Below are 16,266 nucleotides of genomic sequence, written 5' to 3' on the forward strand. Positions count from 1 at the left end.
TGACCTTTGATCACTAAGTGTGACTTTGACATTTGAGATAGGGGTCTGGGTGTTGTGCATAACACATCATCTTATTATGGGGAACATTTGTGCCAAGTGATGGATTGTTGAATTACAGACCGGACAAGTTCATCAAGGGGTCCGGGTTTTGCGCATGACATATCCAGGAAAATATATTTAAATCCTGTTTTGCATGACAAAGTTATGGATTGGACAGGGAAAACAACCTATTGACCTTTGATCTCCAAGTGTAACCTTGACCTTTGAGCTAAGGTTCTGGGTGTTGAGCGTCGTCTGGTTATGGGGATCATTTATGCCAAGTAATATTGTAACCCCTTGATGGATGACTGACAGAGTTCTGGACCTAACACGAAACAGAACCATGCCATGTTAACATTTGACTGCCAAGTGTGACCTTGACTATTAAGCTAGTGTCTTAAAGTTGTAGAAGAAACATAGTCTTATTATGGGGCACATTTGTGCCAAATAATTAAATCCCACAATGGATAACAGACTCATGGACCGGACAGGAAAATAACCCTACTGAACTTTGACCTCTAAGTGTGCCCTTGACTTTTGAGATAGGGATCCTGATGTTGTACATGACACATCATCTTATTATGAGGAACATTTGCGCTAGGTAATATTAAAACCCCTTTATGGAATGTTGAGTTACAGACCGGACAGGAAAAAAGCCCTATTGGCCTTTGAGCTCCAAGTGTGACCTTGACCTTGACCTCTAAGTGCTCGTGACACGTACGTCGTCTGATTATTGGGAACATTTATGCCAAGTAATATTGGAATTCCTTGATGGATAAAAGAATTCTAGACCGGACACGAAACGGACCTGTTCATGCCATGTTAACATTTGACTGTCAAGTATGACCTTGACTTTTGAGATAGGGGTCTGAAAGATGTGCACAACACATTGTCTTATTACGGGGGTATGTTTATGCCAAGTAATATTAAAATCCCTTCAAGGATTATTGAGTTACAGACCGGACAGGAAAATAAAACCCTGTTGACCATTAACCTGCAAGTGTGGCCTTGGCCTTTAAGCTAGGGTCCGTGTTTTGCGCATGACTTGTCTCATCATTGGGAACAGTTGAAAATCCCTTTATGGGTGACAGAGTTATGGACCGGACAAGAAATTGCGGACGAACGGACGGAAAGACGGACAGACGGAAACCCCATAGTCCCCGAAACTGGTTTTCATCCAGTAGGGGATTAATAATGTTCTTGAACTGGCTTAAATTTGCTATTTGTCTTAACTCATCTGGCAATGAGTTCCAAAGAACCGGAGCAGCATTTTTATTGTTTTTACTAATCAAGTTTTGTGGTCTTGACGTAAAGTATCTGTAAAATATCGGTATATTGAAGATTATAAGACTCTATTACATAAAAGTTCCATCGTATATGTATAGACAGACTCCAAATGCTAAGTCTGGAATTGGATAGCGATTTCAGACTCGTGACGGATGGGCTTTTACAACTCGTCATTATATTTTTTTAAATTTTAATGTTCATTGTAAGTAATTCCTACAATGTGCGGGCTTCTGGCTAACTGGACAAGAATGAGACATCTCTTGATATAGAAATACCAAATCAACGGAGAACAGTTATTTTAATTTGACAGTTTAAAAGGATGAAAAATTGTCACTCTAGTTAGGGCCTAAAAATGTTTGTTTCCAGTATACCGACCTACCCTAAATTTTTGGTCCGACCCTAAATGTTTTTACGGCCTTGGAGAATTTTTGTTCCAACTTTTTAACAAAAAGTTGCAAAACTGCACTTTTTATGCTTTAAACATGGTCAGTGATGTTAGAAATCAATTAACTGATGCTTTGATGGTTTAAAGGCATAATCCCCTTATTTGTATTCATTTTTTCACACTAAAATAATTTTCGAAAAGGAATATTCCCCCCAAAAATACCGACCTACCTATCCTAAAAAAAATTCGCATGTTACCGGAATCAAACATTTTTTAGGCCGAGTCTTCGTCTAATACAATTATGCCTCCATGTATTTGACATTTCGGCGCGAAAAATAATGTTTACCTTTTTTCGCCAATGGATCACATGATAAATCACGTGACGCAATCGTACTCGGACGACACAATCCGCCATGTTTTATGTTTTGTTGTGCCAAATTACAGGTATTATTTTATTTTTGTAACAGGAAGATTTGCTATTAATAATTTGAGTGTTTGGATGTCGTAACGTGCGATTGGTGTAAATTTAGATGGATGTAGTGTTGTCAAGGTAATAAATGTACTCGTAAAATGAAAGTTGTCAAGAAAACGTGTTTTGTTTTTCACAGGTGACAGCGCAGGTGTAATTATCTGCTGTTATTTTAGCACACATTTTGTCAGTAGGCTAGCAGAGCTAGATGTCAAAATATGAAAGAGTTAGAACCATTTTGTTGACCGATCATTAAATTTCTAATATCATTTTGATGAAATATTGACTTATTATTTTTGTGTTGTTTTACTGATTCATAACACCAGGGTCTTTCAAAAATGGTTATTTTGAGTGACCCTGATAACACTAAAATTTATTTTTTGGACAAAGCAGTTTTTGCCATAATTTTTTTGTAATTGTCAAAAGATGAAATCCTGATCAATAAGAAATAATCATTCATCCTACAGGTACAGGTATAGTTTCAAAAAGTTCAAAACACTTCAAATGGTACTAACTTCACTTAGTAAGTTAATCTAGCATCAATTAAAGTATTAAACTGATTTATTAGTATTTAAATGAAACTTTAAAGCATTTTAGTGTTGTATTATCCTCTAAGACATGTGTGGTTATAATTTGATTTCTGAATTAGTGTTATTAATTTCTATTTGTTGTAAAAAAGCTTTTAACTTTTTAATTAAGATACAATGAAAAATGACATGTACAGTTGGAATCCGGCAGCTCTCAGAGAGGTCAGCCTGATGTAACGTTAAAATCAAGCTTCATGAAATCACCAGGGGTCCAGGTACACAAACCCATTCTGAATGGTATAAACTATACTCCAGGCAGTCACCTCCCAGTCATAGTCAGTTACAGACTGTTGGGACTTGGGAGCATCATGTAGATGTACTTCAGTTTTACAAAATAAAAATATAACGACTATAAACTGCTTATATTTGGGACATTCAAGGATAAAACTTGCCAGGACTTTTGCAATTTAAAAGTCACTACAGGTCAAACATATAACGTTAACAGCTGTTCAGACCACCAATGCCCCAGAGAGTCATTAGTTACTGTAAATCAAAATTCTTCTTCAGAGATTTTCAGTGGCAGCCTGGAAAACCTGGGATGGGCTCGTGGGATGGGCTCATGGGATGGGATGGGCTGAAGGTCATGGGATCGTGGGCCCAAGGTCAAAAAAATATATAGTGAGGAACATGAATTAAAAGTTCAACTGGGCAAATAAGATGTCAGCTAAGGATAACAGGGACACAACCTGTAATTACAATTCCCAGAGTGAGACTCACACTGTATTCGCTGCCAAGAAGGGGAAAAAAGAAAATAATTACCAACACTTAGTCTTCTGACTTTTTAGAATGTACTTCTACGGTTCCAAAATAAGTAATGAAAAAAATTATGGACTGTATTTTTTATCATAAATAAAGCAATTGTTTTGAACAAAATATAATCATTTATTAGCTCATCTGATTTTTTGAAAAAAAATGATGAGTTATTGTCATCACTTGAGCGGTTGTCGGCGTCGGCGTCGGCGTCTGCGTCGGCGTTGCCTGGTTAAGTTTTATGTTTAGGTCAGCTTTTCTCCTAAACTATCAAAGCTATTGCTTTGAAACTTGGAATACTTGTTCACCATCATAAGCTGACCCTGTATAGCAAGAAACATAACTCCATCTTGCTTTTTGCAAGATTTTTGGCCCTTTTGTACTTAGAAAATATCAGATTTCTTGGTTAAGTTTTATGTTTAGGTCAACTTTTCTCCTAAACTATCAAAGCTATTGCTTTGAAACTTGGAATACTTGTTCACCATCATAAGCTGACCCTGTACATCAAGAAACATAACTCCATCTTGCTTTTTGCAAGATTTATTGCCCCTTTTGGACTTAGAAAATCAGTTTTCTTGGTTAAGTTTTATGTTTAGGTCAGCTTTTATCCTAAACTATCAAAGCTATTGCTTTAAAACTTGCAACACTTGTTCACCATCATAAGTTGACCCTGTATAGCAAGAAACATAACTCCGTCCTGCTTTTTGCAAGATTTATGGCCCCTTTTGGACTTAGAAAATATCAGATTTCTTGGTTAAGTTTTATGTTTAGGTCAACTTTTTCTCTTAAACTATCAAAGCTATTGCTTTGAAACTTGCAACACTTGTTCACCATCATAAGCTGACCCTGTACAGCAAGCAACATAACTCCATCCTGCTTTTTGCAATAATTATTGCCCCTTTTGGACTTAGAAAATCATTTTCTTGGTTGAGTATTATGTTTAAGTCAACTTTTCTCATAAACTATCAAAGCTATTGCTTTAAAACTGCAACAGTTTTTCACCATCATAAGTGGACACTGTACATCAAGAAACATAACTCTATCCTGCTTTTTGCAAGAATGATGGCCCTTTTTAGACTTAGAAAATCATGGGTAGGACAATATTTCTATTACACAAAAAAAATCAGATGAGCGTCAGCACCCGCAAGGCGGTGCTCTTGTTGTTCACTTGGTGTTAATGTAAACATCATTTTTTATCATAAGTAAAGCAAAAAAGGGCAATTGTTTTGAACAAAATATAATCATTTATTGTCCTCTTGGTGTTAATGTAAACATCAAAATTTATTTATTTTATCTATAATCAATAAATTGAAAATTGCCATATGTTTGAGAATCCACTTTTTCATATGTTATAATATGTCTAATATATTAAATTCATTTCTGTCATCTTTTTATATTGAAATTTGTCAATTAATGTTTTCTTTTTATTTTCGGTAACCTTTTTTCAGAATTGACTATTTTCCATTCCAGATTTTCTCTCAAAATTAATTTTCATCTAACAAATTAATGTTGTAGGTTCGTTCTCTGACTTGTTAGAGGTCAACTGCTAAATTCATCATTTTTCTCCATGTGATACATATACATGTAATTCTAACCTTTATCTTCATAATTCTTCATTATACCGAAATGTTTTGTTTTGATATTCAAATACATTTTTTTCCGCTATATAATTTACTTTTATTTCATAAAGGTATCACTTATAAATACATATATGCAAGAAGTATATATTTTTTAGTTTTCATAATATTACTTTAAAACTATTATTGTTCTACGTGTTTTTTATTTTTCATAATATTACTTTAAAATTATTACTGTTTTATTAAGTGTACTACTGACTGGATCAAGAGAATTAACAATAATAATGGTAACAATAATAAGAAAATGTAGTTACTGTTATTTGCCTATAGAATAATACATTAACCCATTTTGTTACTCTCGACCAGATCTTATTGGCAGTATGGCATGAATTCCCAGGAGTACCATTTATTTTATAGAGAACTGTTCACCTTAAGAAACCTTCGAGAATCTGAGAAAATTTTAGGGGCAAATAAGTTCAGCCCATGTCCTTGAGCCCATCCCATTCCATCCCACGAGCCCATCCCATGAGCCCATCCCAGGTTTTCCAGGATCCCATTTTCAGTTACCACTGGCAAAGGATGTAATTGAATGAAATACTGTTGAACTAATACTTAAATCCTGTTTTGCATGACAGTGATATGGACCGTACAGGAAAACAACTCCTATTTACCTTTAAGTGTGACCTTGACCTTTGAGCTAGGGTTCTAGGGGTTGCGCATTCATGACACACCGTCTGATTATCCGCATTAATAATTAATATTTATTAAACCTGTTTTAATGTGTTTGTTTAAGTAAGAATATTATGATTGCTGGCATTGATTTGTTTACTTCATAAAGGTACGTAGTAAATTGGCAAATGTCCATTCTAGAGATAAATGGCAATAATATTTTACCCTTCTGCTGCCAGTGAATCCTTCTGGAATCAATATTGTTTATTGGAATATTTTGGGTAAAGCTTACTTCAAAATTTTTAATTTTAGATCTCGCAGACATTTTTGACATAGCCCCCTACTGAATGCAGGGATCATAAATTAGCAGGGGCCCAGTAGCCCATGGCCCCTATATTTTGGGCTGGGCCCCTAAATTGTTGGAGAAAATGCCCATATACCTAATGTTATTTTTTTTTATTACAGTCTGGGCCCCTAAATAAAAATAGCTAGCTTATATCCCTGGAATGAAAAAATAAACAAAGTCCAAATGTCACACTCTTGTAGTCCCAGAATGTCAGTTTCTTTAAATTTCAGCTTTGATACATTGAAAACTATGGCCTCTTTTTGTTGGTACAGTGACTGGACATGATCTTTGATGTATTGAAAACTATGGCATGGCAGGGTCTGACCTGGCCTGGTCGAAAATTGGGATCATCAGGCCAGGCCGGAGATTAGAACATACCACTATTTTATACTAGAGTCAAATGAAACCTATAGACTGTAACACATTTAATGTTGAATATACCTTGTTTTAATGAAGATCTAAATATTTCTTTCATCTAAACTAGTTTTGAAATATGAGATATTTTTGCTTATGAATTTGAATTACAATTTCAAACATATAGATCATGGTTGTTTACTAATTTAGTAAAATGCTATATAGTAACTCATTGAACCGGCGCTCAACACCACTTTTGATGATTTGAAAGGGGCATTCAAAATTTTGAATTAATGTTTTCATAACCATAGCTTTTATAAAATGTTCTATGAAATCAGATTTATGTTATTGCCCAAAAGTACTAACTAGATTAAACTTGGTACCTCTGTAAATGGATTAATACCATGTTTAGGGATTTCTAGGTGAATTACTGCATAATGTGGTATTTTACAGGATGATTTAGTCTTGTACACACTTATTGTACCCACCGACAACAAAGTTGTAAGGGGGGGTATACTGGTTTCAGGTTGTCTGTCTGTCCGTCTGGCTGTCTGTCCGTAGACACAATCTTGTGCGCACCATCTCTTCTTATCCCCTTGACAGAATTTAATGAAACTTCACACAAGTGATCAGTACCAACAGTAGTTGTGCATGGGGCATGTTAGGTTCTTTTAGAAAAAAAAATTGCAGAGTTATGGGACTTTGTTTTTTTGTTACTATACTATATACATAGACACAATCTTGTGTGCACCATCTCTCCTCATCCCCTTGACACAGTTTAATGAAACTTCACACAAGTGATCAGTACCAACAGTAGTTGTGCATGGGGCATTTAGGTTCTTTTAGAAAAAAAATTTGCAGAGTTATGGAACTTATATTTTTTTGTTACTATACTATATACATAGACACAATCTTGTGCGCAACATCTCTCCTCATCCCCTTGACACAATTTAATGAAACTTCACACAAGTGATCAGTAACAACAGTAGTTGTGCATGGGACATGTTAGGTTCTTTCAGAAAAAAAATTTGCAGAGTTATGGGACTTTGTTTCTTGTTAACATACTATGTACATAAAGTCTGCATATGCAATCTTGTGCGTGCCTAATCTACCAAACCCTTACACACAATTTAATGAAACTTCACACAAGTGATCAGTACCAACCCTAGTTGTGCATGGTGCATGTTACATTCTTTTAGATAAATATTCTGCATAGTTATGGGACTTTGTTTTTAGTTACTATACTGTATACATACAGTCCACATAATTATGCAATCTTGTGTGCGTCAAATTGCAATGTACTGTGTCAGTGCATGCGGGGGGTACATTCATCACCTTTAGTGATAGCTCTAGTTATAACTACTACTGTCTCGTTTTAACCCTTATCATGCTGGATACAACTGATTCTGCCTGTTCGGCATTCAGTCAGTATCTTTTTGGTTAGGACCCTTTTTAACAGTTAATGGTACTGTCCAAATTGAAAGATGGACAAGTTCATTACAGAAATTTAGCAGGGTAATGGTTAAGGATTTCCATGTGAATTATTGCATAATGTGGGATTTTAAAAGATGATTTAGTCATCATACAAACTTTTATTGTACACACTTATTATAACTACTACAGTCTTGTTTTAACCCTTATCATGCTGGACGTGATTGATTCTGCCTTTGTGACCAGTGTAGATCTTGATCCGTGCAGTCTGATCAAGATCTGCACTGTTCGCCATTCAGTCAGTATCTTTTTGGTAAGCACCCCTTTTAACAGTCAATGGTACTGTCCAAATTGAAAGATGGACAAGTTCATTATAGAAATTTAGCAGGGTAAGGGTTAAAATGATAAGAGCAGTAGCCACCAACTAACAGAAATATTAAAACAGACAGATGCAGAGAAAAATAATACAGAAGTTATTAATTTGATTTCAGAAAATACCTAATTTGTGTTCAGCAAGACCACAATTTAACATTACCCAATAATTTGATAAATTGGAGGCACTAGGTTAATTTGGCAACATCCTTATTGTAAGTACAATAAGATGTAGACAGGCTTGTTTGGTCAAGTTTGGTAGGAAAGTTCGATTTGTTTTTTGATTGGCTGGAAAAAAGCTGTAAATAATTTTTTTTTTTTAAAAAGCACTTTAAACATAATAATTTTGGTTTCTTTAACAATCAGGAAAATAAAAGATACAATTCATAGAATGCATTTCTGCACTGTGTGACTTTGAGGATAAAACAATATAGATATCGGTTTTAAGTTTGTAACAGTTTGTGTAACTTTCTCGCTGAAAACAGATTGATTGATTAAAGGTAATGATAAGTTATATCTTTAGACTTCCTAAGATAATCACTAAAGAAAACATTTAAGAATATTAGTGGTGAGTGATAGCACAACCTTTACTGACGTCATTTTCCTTTCCTGGGTTATAATTTTGACATTTTGTATTTGTTACTTTTAATACTTAATAATAGGGTTTTATATCTTCAGACTTGTTCAGACAGTTTGCAGATAATGGAAAGTTTTTATGTGAAATACTGAAGTTAATAAATCAAAAAGAAAATATTGATATGTTTTATTAGTTCAAGATCATGAGTTTTGTTAAGATCTCATTTTGAAACTTTTATATTATTTGGACCCCTGGAGTGAGTAATGCTTGCCACAACTCAGTGACCTAAAGTTGATGAGTACGTAACAAGATTTAGTTAACACATCATGAGTTTGATCCCTAGATGGGGCACAAAATTTTAGAAATTTACATGTACTTTATAACTTCTTCTAATTGTGATATTTAAAGAAAAGTAAAGTTATTTTAGCATGCCAAGCACTTTCAAATCATCATAAAATAAAGGAATAGAACAGCTACATTTTTTTGTACCTCGGTTGCTAAGCAATCCTCTCCTTAATGATGTGACAGAATGCTAATGTGTTTGAAGTCTTTTGGTCTCCACTTTTAATTTATGTTTGGAAGCTGTTACTAGCACTTCTTTAAGGAGAATAGGTGACCTCGGGTGTGAACTGGTTGACTAATTGTCATAATGTAATAATATACTGTTGAAAAATGACTTTAACCCAATCAAACATCCACCTAATGAAGTCACTGTCGTTGTTATTAACCCTTATCATGCTGGACATGATTGATTCTGCCTTTGCGACCAGTGTAGATCATGATCAGCCTGCACATCAAAGCAGTCAGATCAAGATCTGCACTGTTTGCCATTCAGTCAGTATTTTTTTGTAAGTATGTCTAAATTAAAAGATGGACAAGTTCATTATGGAAATTTAGCAGAGTAAGGGATAAGTCACTGTCATACAGTTGTATGAAACTGCAGTTATAGACTGGCATCAGTCGTTACTGTCCTTCACAAAACAATTATCTCTACTATAAAAACCTTTTTAATTGCACTTTCTGGAAAAATTTACAAAATTTCTGACGCTAACCTAGAGAGAAAATGTATCAGTGTTTGTATGAAGAGAGAAATTAACATTATTACAGATTACTTGATCTCAACAGACTTTGTAAGTCTACTGCAGTTACATCAAACCCCTTTACTGATTTTAATACTCAGTTTTACCTGGATGGTCCCCCCTTAAAGCATAAAAGCTAGATTCTCAAGTATTTGTTTTGTCTGATGTGTTCTTTCGTGTTTTGTTTTGATACAAGAAAAAATAACATGTTGTTTTGCTTTAAATGCAAATTTTTGCAATGTAAAACTTTGTTTAAGGATGTTCCCTTTCATGGTGTATTGTTGTTATGACATGTAGCGTTGCAGTTATAGTAACAGTGACATGTCTTGTATATTATAGAGAGATAATGTTGTCCGTCATATGTATTAATGAAACAACTTGTACTTGCGACAAGGTACGTTTGATCATTTATGCGGCATTATGTTTGTGTAAGGTAACAAAAGGAATAAGAAATAGTTTCTATAAGTGGAAATGATTGTGATGTAATTTCTTGGAAAGTACCAAAATCATTTTGTCTTGCGTTTAAGATGTAAGGTTTAGAATACCATAAAACATTTTGAATTTTGGTATGTGTTTGTGAGTTATTAAGGAGGATAATTCTATTGGTAAATACTTTTACTATTAGTGGAGCCACACAAGAGTGCGTTAGTTACTTTTTCTTGAAGTACAAGTTTTAGGGCGAAGTTTTAAGTTAATTATGTTTTAAAATGTATAACAGCATTTAGGATAAGACGTCAGTTTCAAGTTCAACAAAGTTTTGTATTTTCTAAATTGGGTGAATTTTAATTATGACTTAAATTTGTCTGAACTTAATACCTCTGGGTAGGTTGGCTGATACAGTATCAAATATTGTATATCGGCACACATGTATAAAAATGTTAGTTTAGATCATGGGATGTTTAAACAACTTTTATTTGCTGCCTAAGGGATTGAAATAAAAAATATCTGATTTTGAAAATTTATCCAGTTAACTTATTGGTTAAGTCTAGATAATAATCATGCAGTCAGCAGTAAAATTCTAAATGTGCAAGGCGTGCAGGTTTTGGTATAACTTTAAAACACATGGAAAAAATACCAAATGAATTGGTTGACATATATGGTCGTTAATGTACAGGTACTAAAACTTGGCAGGGAGGCACTAAATGTCTATACATTATAATCATTGATCTGTTAATTAATCACGTATATAATTGATAAAGGTGAATCAAGGTAATGCAGTGACAGGCGGGATAATGAAACACATACCAACTTGTCACCCATCAATAACCTATCAATTAACTATCAAAATGTAATTTCATATTTATATAATACAATGTATGAAAGTGGGACAACCTTAAAAATGTGTTTTAGCTCACCTGTCACAAAGTGACAAGGTGAGCTTTTGCGATCGCGCGGTGTCCGTCGTCCGTCCGTTCGTCCGTCCGTCCGTCCGTAAACTTTTGCTTGTGACCACTCTAGAGGTCACATTTTTCATGGGATCTTTATGAAATTTGGTCAGAATGTTCATCTTGATGATATCTAGGTCAAGTTCGAAACTGGGTCACGTGCCATCAAAAACTAGGTGAGTAGTTCTAAAAATAGAAAAACGTTGTGACCTCTCTAGAGGCCATAATTTTCAATGGATCTTCATGAAAATTGGTCAGAATGTTCACCTTGATGATATCTAGGTTAAGTTCGAAACTGGGTCACGTGCCTTAAAAAACTAGGTCAGTAGGTCTAAAAATAGAAAAACCTTGTGACCTCTCTAGAGGCCATATATTTCACAAGATCTTCATGAAAATTGGTCAGAACGTTCACCTTGATGATATCTAGGTCAAGTTTGAAACTGGGTCACGTGCCTTCAAAAACTAGGTCAGTAGGTCAAATAATAGAAAAACCTTGTGACCTCTCTAAAGGCCATATTTTTCATGGGATCTGTATGAAAGTTGGTCTGAATGTTCATCTTGATGATATATAGGTCAAGTTCGAAACTGGGTCACGTGCTGTCAAAAACTAGGTCAGTAGGTCTAAAAATAGAAAAACCTTGTGACCTTTCTAGAGGCCATATATTTCACAAGATCTTCATGAAAATTGGTCAGAACGTTCACCTTGATGATGTCTAGGTCAAGTTCGAAACTGGGTCACGTGCCATCAAAAACTAGGTCAGTAGGTCAAATAATAGAAAAACCTTGTGACCTCTCTAAAGACCATATTTTTCATGGGATCTGTATGAAAGTTTGTCTGAATGTTCATCTTGATGATATCTAGGTCAAGTTCGAAACTGGGTCACGTGCTGTCAAAAACTATGTCAGTAGGTCTAAAAATAGAAAAACCTTGTGACCTCTCTAGAGGCCATATATTTCATGAAATCTTCATGAAAATTGGTCAGAATGTTCACCTTGATGATATCTAAGTCAAGTTCGAAAGTGGGTCACGTGCCTTAAAAAACTAGGTCAGTAGGTCAAATAATAGAAAAACCTTGTGACCTCTCTAGAGGCCATATTTTCCATGGGATCTGTATGAAAGTTGGTCTGAATGTTCATCTTGATGATATCTAGGTCAAGTTCGAAAGTGGGTCACATGCGGTCAAAAACTAGGTCAGTAGGTCAAATAATAGAAAAACCTTGTGACCTCTATAAAGGCCATATTTTTCAATTGATCTTCATGAAAATTGGTCTGAATGTTCATCTTGATGATATCTAGGTCAAGTTCGAAACAGGGTCATGTGCGGTCAAAAACTAGGTCAGTAGGTCTAAAAATAGAAAAACCTTGTGACCTCTCTAGAGGCCATACTTGTGAATGGATCTCCATAAAAATTGGTCAGAATGTTCATCTTGATGATATCTAGGTCAAGTTCGAAAATGGGTCATGTGCCTTCAAAAAATAGGTCAGTAGGTCAAATAATGAAAAAACGTTGTGACCTCTCTAGAGGCTATATTTTTCATGGGATCTGTATGAAAGTTGGTCTGAATATTTATCTTGATGATATCTAGGTCAAGTTTGAAACTGGGTCAACTGCGATCAAAAACTAGGTCAGTAGGTCTTGAAATAGAAAAACCTTGTGACCTCTCTAGAGGCCATACCCTTGAATGGATCTTCATGAAAATTGGTAAGAATGTTCACCATGATGATATCTAGGTCAAGTTCGAAACTGGGTCACGTGCCTTAAAAAACTAGGTCAATAGGTCAAATAATAGAAAAACCTTGTGACCTCTCTAGAGACCATATTTTTCAATGGATCTTCATGAAAATTGGTCAGAATTTTTATCTTGATAATATCTAGGTCAAGTTCAAAACTGGGTCACATGAGCTCAAAAACTAGGTCACTATGTCATATAATAGAAAAAACGACGTCATACTCAAAACTGGATCATGTGGGAAGAGGTGAGCGATTCAGGACCATCATGGTCCTCTTGTTTTTGTTAGGTGTAATGTTTGTCATAGTTTGTATTTGGTAGTAATTACTGGAGCTATTGAATCCAAGTGTGACATCGCCGCCTTGGCTGGTAATTTTGTATTACCATCTGACAACAAACCACAACATGAAGTGGTTTTGAATTATATACAAATATACATGTATTGTAATAGTTACGACAATAATTATAACTTTAACAGTGACTATCAAATAATTTAACTTAGGTTAGGACTTGGCATTAAAACCACATGGAGTCCAGTCACCTGTCTTTCCAAAGGCTTTAGTAACATGGTCAGCCCGGTGTCAGCTACTAGTATAATGTGACTGGGTGGGGTATCATGCCACGTGTCTACAGCGTGATATTCCAGTGAGGCAGCACTATAAAGTTGGGAATGTGCTCACTGCTACAAGTAGACAACGTCGTTTATATGACTGAAAAATTGTTGAAAAAGACGTTAAACCCGAACACACACACACACACACACAACATTGTTTTACAAAGGTTGAGAGACATATAATTATATTACTTATAAATGCCCTTGGGTTATTTTGAAAAAGGGGGGTGGGGGGCGGGGGCATTTATTACGGCCATAGCACCACTACCATAGAACTGGTATTCACTTCTAACCGAAACTTAGAGAAAAAATATTTTGGAAAATATGGGATAGACCATTTATTAGCTAGGTGGAGGGCATTAAAAAACTTCGGATGTATACGGTAAATAAACTACACTCATTGACTGCTTCCAGTGCTAATCTGACCAGTCTTGGTAAAGGGTTTTGCCGTCGGATTCAGCTTGCACTGGGATTCAAAACTTCAACCTTTCTATCATTTCTTGTTCCAGATTGACTGATCTGTTTGAAAAAAGCTCCTCTCCCTTTATTCCATGTATCGTATCAAGGTTAGATATATCTAATATATTTTAATTTGTTTTCTCCAATCTGATCTACCTCAGCAGATTTGGTTGAATTCATTTTATAACCTTTCTTTTACCTTTAAAATTATACCGGCCAGTTTAAATACGATAACGATTGATACAAATCGGCTGTTTGCCTTGACGGTCCGTGACACAGCATGACACAGTGTGTTAATATAAATAATTGAATCACGTTTTGATTACTTTTATTGTCCCCGATTTTTCTGATGACTTTCCAACAAAGTTTTTAAAAAACCTGATCATTTTGGGGCCAAAATACCTGGATATTTGGATGATCTTCTAGCCTAGAGGTGTCACAAAGTGATCATGATTACAGTATAATTTATTACACTTTACAGTGAATTACTGAAAAATAATTACAGCACTGTAATTTCACATTGAAAAACATAAAAAAAAGATTTTTGCTGGTAAAAAACAAGGGTTAAAAACTACATGAAATAGAAAGAAAGTTTTTTGGTTTTAAAGATCAAAATAGCTTTTGCTCACACATGAACACCAGATCTTATATTTAATTAAATTAACCATGCCAGCTAGTGGTGAAAATCGGCTAGAAGTGAAAATCTGCTAGTGGTGAAAATCGGGCATTTGGAGTTCATTTTGTGATTGATATTTTACAAACAAATTTGAAGCGTTTTTATCTTCCTCGATCTTCCTTTTTTTTTGGCATACGACTTTTTTCTGCAAGTCATATAAGGAAAGTTTTAGTCTTGTCTTGAAAACTGCATTTATTTGAAACTTCCGAGTACTGGAAACTTTCATTTTCAGTTCATAACTGTCCAGCATGACAAAGTGAAAAAACTGGGTCATATCCTCTTTAAATAAAGTTTTGATAGTATCTTGAATGCCTGGATATCATAGCACCTGAGTGTCTGTAGGGAGATCTATTAGATGTATATTAAATGGTCAGTAATGGAGTATTTGTGTCAAGTTTCAAGTATGATAAATGACGTGAGAGTTTGTTTAGGGAATTTCTTATTAAAGTTATTTAAAGGACAGGTGGTTTTTAAGAACAAAGTTAGTATGGTGACAAAAAAAATAATGAAAAGAGACTGTTAAACCTTTTTGGGGGAATGTATTTAAAAGGGATTTTTATGCAGTAAAACAACAGTTACTAAAAGTCGCAAAGCAAAATGCTCGAGTTATCCAAGGTTTTGAGCCATCCAAACATAGAAAATGTTAGGAAAACAGTGAGGGAGCACATGAATTGCCAAAGTCTACACAGGTGATTGAGCCATCGATGCTTGCATGAGCATTGTTCCACTGTATTTTAGCATGAAGATCTCGACTACAAAGTTGGCACCAATTCCATAGTTACGGCTGATGTTGCAGCCCCTGGTGCCATGGTGACAAGCATACACATGGATTTACAATAGGCCTCCGTGTCCGAGTGGTTAAGGTCATTGACTTCCAATTACTTACTCCTCTCCGATGTGGATTCGAGCCTAATGCTCGAGGGGTTGAATTCTTCATGTGGGGAAGCCATCTAGCTGGCTTATGGAAGGTCGGTGGTTCTATCCAGGTGCCCTTCCGTGATGAAGTGGTCTCTGTACCCAGACTGCAACACTGGTTTCTTTCATTTCTTTTTTCTTTACCTTCCTATTTCACAATTACAAAAAAAATCTTAATTGATGGAAAACAAGTATGTAAAGTCTCAGTTTGGACATATTCAAGCAGCTGATAGTTTAAACCATTTTGATACAGAGGGTACATAAGTAATTTACCTTAATTATTAGAACATTAGCCTAATTTTTTCACACCTGTTTGAAAGTTGGCTCTCAAATAAGGAAAACCTGTGACAAGATTACTGAGTAATCATAGTGTCATAAATTATAACTGTTGATTTAGTTCATGGCATCTGACTATATTTTGTTTTAAATGTTTAAATCATCCTGATGAATTATGGGTGGTAAAGTTTTAATAATAAAATGGCCAAATTCTGTACAAAAAATTAAGGTCTAAACTTTTCTTCTGAGAAAACTATAAATCTATAGTTTGTCATAGTATTTCCTTTTA

At 35.0% G+C, this 16,266-nt stretch overlaps 1 protein-coding gene across 4 annotated transcripts in view; it reads left to right on the top strand.

Annotated features, from left to right (window-relative positions):
* Positions 1–2,094: 2,094 nt before the first annotated feature.
* LOC123557272 (nucleolar protein dao-5-like) overlaps positions 2,095–16,266 on the top strand; it is a 78,102-nt gene continuing 63,930 nt past the window's right edge. For 3 of the 4 annotated variants that reach the window (XM_045348662.2, XM_045348659.2, XM_045348663.2), the window contains exon 1: positions 2,095–2,155. The gene's annotated coding sequence lies outside the window, so the exon portion shown is untranslated. Of the gene's footprint in view, positions 2,262–16,266 lie in introns of all 4 variants that reach the window. The other variant, XM_045348660.2, reaches the window with a different exon arrangement.

Source organism: Mercenaria mercenaria, chromosome 5 (assembly GCF_021730395.1).
Source record: "Mercenaria mercenaria strain notata chromosome 5, MADL_Memer_1, whole genome shotgun sequence".
Classification (NCBI taxonomy): domain Eukaryota; kingdom Metazoa; phylum Mollusca; class Bivalvia; order Venerida; family Veneridae; genus Mercenaria; species Mercenaria mercenaria.